We start from the raw sequence: 5,000 nt of genomic DNA on the forward strand, positions 1-5,000 counted from the left end.
AAGGAATGTGCCCTCTCTTTTATTCTCTCTTCACTTTTTCATGCCGGCTTTTGGCATATCAAAATGCCCCCCCAACCCCACCCAATACTTGACTCTTCAATATGCGGCCTTTGTGTTATGATCCGCTGCCCGGATCATATTATGAGTCTTTTTGTATTTATGTTCTGTTAGTTTTGGACTTCTTTGGTTCCTGGTTGCACTTCCTTGTTTGTTTTGTCACCATAGTTACGTATGATTTTCACATGCCTCGGTTTTTTGGGGTACACCTGTCTCCAATCAAGAGACATTATTTAAGCCTGCCTTCCTTCGTCAGTCTGGCTCGGTTCCTTGTTTGCGGTAAGCTACAGTCGCGTTTATGGTTCTGGTTCCAGTCTCTGTACTAAGTATTAGCCTTAGCTTCCCGTGCGTTCTGCACACTGTTCTTTTGTTTGTTTCTGTCTGTTTGGTACTGTGTATTATTTATTAAATCGTCCTACCTTTACGTTTTCGTCCGGAGTGTCCTTTGCATCCTTGGGGAGAACAAAAACGCGCATCACCATGCGCCCCAAGCGTGACATTTTGGTTAAAAAAAGTTTAGACACCCCGATCTAAAATATTAGAAGCTCCCAAAATAAAAATGAAAATATGCTTAAATAAATACAACATTTTTTTAGTTAGTTATTTAATCAAAATAATTAAATACTAACTTATGAATTAATGACTTTTGAAAAATTACAACAATTGTAAACACTTAAATGTGTAACTAAACATACATTTTGTGTACAGGCAGAATTTTTTACACACCTGATCAGGGGTCCCCAAACTTTTTGACTCGGGGGTTAAACAACAATGTGTCCAAGGGCCGGGTTATGTGTATATATATATATATATATATATATATATATATATATATATATACAGATACTTTTTCATCCTTACAAGCCTGTTTTGCACAACATATATATATATATATATATATATATATATATATATATATATATATATATACATACATACATACATATATATTTATATACACATAAATATAATTCTCTTCACCTCACATTATCAATGGGAAAATACATTTTTAGAATATATGATATGATATATGATATAATATGAGTGGCTAGGAGACACCGAGAGTAACTACTAACAAGCAATAGAAAATGGATAGGAAAGGACATATTTAAATACATGTCTGTAGTTTGGGGACCCTTGCACTAGATTATGCAGTTAAACAATCATATTATTATCATTAATATATTATAATCTAACAACAGTAAACATTTTAGAAAAAAAATAGCAAAAAAAAAAAATCAGTATCTAATGATAAAAAGTAGAAATGTTCCAATAATCAACAATAATATTCTTATTCACTTATAATATAAAACCAACACATTATTGTTTTTTTTTTAGCATTTTAGCATAGTTTGACTTTACAGTAGGCCGCCCTTGGTGGAAAAATGTTTAGACACCATTGAACTAAAGTATCAAAAGTATCAATCCCACCTAGTACCATCCTCGTCACGTCCGTTGTGTCCTGAGCAAGACACTTCACCCTTGCTCCTGATGGGTGCTGGTTGTCGCCTTGCATGGCAGCTCCCTCCATCAGTGTGTGAATGTGTGTGTGAATGGGTAAATGTGGAAGTAGTGTCAAAGCGCTTTGTGTACCTTGAAGGTAGAAAAGCGCTATACAAGTACAACCCATTTATCATTTATCATTTAATATTTTGATTCCCGAGTCGATATTAGAGCATAAAAATCTGGTATCGGCCATTGTGGTATGTCAGTATCGATCCGCACATCTCTCTAGTAACAAACGCTTTTTCTCCGGTTGTCTGCAAGAGGCTGCGACACGAGACTACGGGTAAATAGAATTGTTGATGGTAGAAAAGCCAAGACAAGGTTCATTGAAGTTAGGCAGCATTCACCCAAAAATGCTTAATCGGACCAAAATAAATGAGTGGAGAGCCTCTCCACACACCTGACAGGTCTTTGAGGACATTTCCCCCTTTTGTTTGCCTGCAGACGGACAAAGACAGCGCATGCATTCGCACAAATCAGCCATTTGTTCTGCACTTTTTGCTTATCTATGTGTTTTCTGCTCAGTCCTCACCACATCAAACGTGAGCGTGTGGGGAACAAGAAAAAAAAAAAAGGCAAAAGACGAAAGGGAAAGCCAATGAAATGGACAGCAATTATCAAAAAAGGGGAACAAAACAATGATATTCCACACGAGCAGCAGAAAGCATGATAGGTTTATAAATGAAATATTACCTTCCAGTTGTTGAATCTTCAGTAAAGTCTATTTGGATATTTGAACCCATACGGTACTAAAATCCGGGTTCTTGGGAAATTGATGTTTAATTAATATTAAAATCTAATTTTCAAAATCTAACACTGTGCAGTCTATACTTTGTTGAGTCTCATTAGCAAGTATTATATAGTTGACTTTGCATGCAGTTGCAATTCCAATACTTTAGGTGGCAGTAGTGTATAGGCTTCGAGCCAGAAAGTAGTCTTTGCCATTAAGCTGAATGTGCCAGTTGTAGGCATAACTCGCCCTGCCGTACAGTGTCTAGTTATATGTTGTCGTTTGTTGAGTCCTACAAAGTGTGTGTACGGTAAATACCCGCTCTACCAAAGGTTTGGGTGTATTAAAGTAAAAGTAAAAGTACCAATGATTGTCACACACACACACACACACTAGGTGTGGTGAAATGTGTCCTCTACAGTTGACCCATCCCCTTGTTCACCCCCTGGGAGGTGAGGGGAGCAGTGAGCAGCAGCGATGGCCACGCCTGGGAATAATTTCTGGTGATTTAACCCCCAATTCCAACCCTTGATGCTGAGTGCCAAGCAGGGAGGTAATGAGTCCCATTTTTATAGTCTTTGGTATGACTAGGCCAGGGTTGGAACTCACAACCTACTGATCTCACCGCTAGGCCACTGAGTAGGTTATTAAAACATGTGCAAATTTGATCTACAGATAAATACGCATTAGCTGATAATCAGAACGCGCACAAAAGAAGGAGAAAATGCACATTTATTTATCTATTTATTTAGCACAGCGTGATTTATCAAGAACAAAACTGTACCACGGGAGCTGTTTTGTCTCTATATGTAGCATGTCTGGATTGTGCGTGCAAACTGAATGTTGCACAAAAAACGTTTGGTAAAAGCTCCGTCCTACGTGTGTTTATCAACATATGAACTATTGATATATCGTCCATTTGGCAATATCCATCCATCCATTTTCCTATATTTGTTTATTTTTATAGCTGCTGGGTGACATAAGGAGCTGATTAAAACAAACTAAACCGGTGTTTTTTGGTGTCTGCTGATGTTCTTTTTTTATTATTTTAATGGAGAATTAGTATTTAGAAAATGTACTTTAACACTGGGGTCACCAAACTTTTTGAAACCAAGAGCTACTTCTTGGGTACTGATTAATGCGAAGGGCTACCAGTTTGATACACACTAAAATAAATTGCCAGAAATAACCAATTTGCTCAATTTACCTTTAATAAATAAATCTATATATATATAAAATGGGTATTTCTGTCCGTCATTCCGTCGTAAGTTTTTATTTTCCTTTTACGGAATGTTTTTTGTAGAGAATAAAGGATGAAAAAACAATTAATTGAACGGTTTAAAAGAGGATAAAACACGAAAAAAATGTTAATGTTCAATTTCTACTCTTTAAAATTCAAAATTCAACCGAAAAAAATTATAAGAAAAACTAGCTAATTCAAATTTTTTCAAAAAATAATTTATGGAACATCATTAGTAATTTTTCCTGATTAAGATTAATTTTAGAATTTTGATGACATGTTTTAAATAGGTTAAAATCCAATCTGCACTTTGTTAGAATATATAACAAATTGGTCCAAGCTATATTTCTAACAAAGACAAATCATTATTTATTCTAGATTTTCCAGAACAAAATTTTTAAAAGAAATTCAAAATACTTTGAAATTAGATTTTAATTTGATTTTACAGATTTTCTAGATTTGCCAAAATATATTTTTTAAATTTTAATCATAATAAGTTTGAAGAAATATTTCAAAAATATTCTTTGTCGAAAAAACAGAAACTAAAATGAAGAATTAAATCAAAATGTATTTATTATTCTTTATATATATATTATATATATATATATATATATATATATATATATATATATATATATATATATATATATATATATATATATATATATATATATATATATATATACTTGAATATTGATTAAAATTGTCAGGAAAGAAGAGGAAGGAATTTAAAAGGTAAAAAGGTATATGTGTTTGATAATTTTTTTAAAGTTGTATTTTTTCTCTAAAATTGTATTTCTGAAAGTTATAAGAAGGAAAGTAAAAAAATAAATGTATTAAACAAGTGACGACCAAGTCTTTAAAATATTTTCTTTGATTTTCAAATTCTATTTGAGTTTTGTCTCTTTTGGAATTAAAAATGTCAAGCAAAGCGAGACCAGCTTGCTAATAATTTAATCAAATTTTAAAACTAGAGGCAGCTCACTGGTAAGTGCTGCAATTTGAGCTATTTTTAGAACAGGCCAGCGGGCTACTCATCTGGTCCTTACGGGCGACTTGGTGCCCGCGGGCACCGCGTTGGTGACCCCTGCTTTAACATACCTCCAAAATTTTAAAAAAAATCTTTCAACATGCATTTTCTTGTGATTTGATCATTCCAGACGCATGGACGGGCTGCTGTGTTGTGACGGTCTGCCTGTTCAACGTTGCAAAAATCCAACGTGATAAAATGAATGTGAAGGAAAATGAATGTTTCCATGGGCACCTGATGCCGAAAATACATGCAAAAACCTCCTTAAAATAGGGCGGTCTGCATCACTTGTATATGCAACACGCCCACTAAAAGTACACGCCATTTAACTCGTGTTGTTTTTATCTTCATAGATCAGGTCTTAACTATTATATTTATTACAGACCAGCTGTTTGATTGTAACGTGGATCTTTACCAAGTTGCGGAACTCTCCATGT

The 5,000-nt window shown here is 34.3% G+C and overlaps 1 long non-coding RNA gene across 1 annotated transcript in view; it reads right to left on the reverse strand.

The window, feature by feature from the left end:
• The window catches only part of LOC133540934 (uncharacterized), a 192,908-nt gene that overhangs the window by 462 nt on the left and 187,446 nt on the right, over window positions 1-5,000 (reverse strand). The gene's annotated exons all lie outside the window — the stretch shown is intronic.

The sequence above is a fragment of the Nerophis ophidion genome, linkage group LG22 (genome assembly GCF_033978795.1).
Source record: "Nerophis ophidion isolate RoL-2023_Sa linkage group LG22, RoL_Noph_v1.0, whole genome shotgun sequence".
Taxonomy (NCBI): Eukaryota; Metazoa; Chordata; class Actinopteri; order Syngnathiformes; family Syngnathidae; genus Nerophis; species Nerophis ophidion.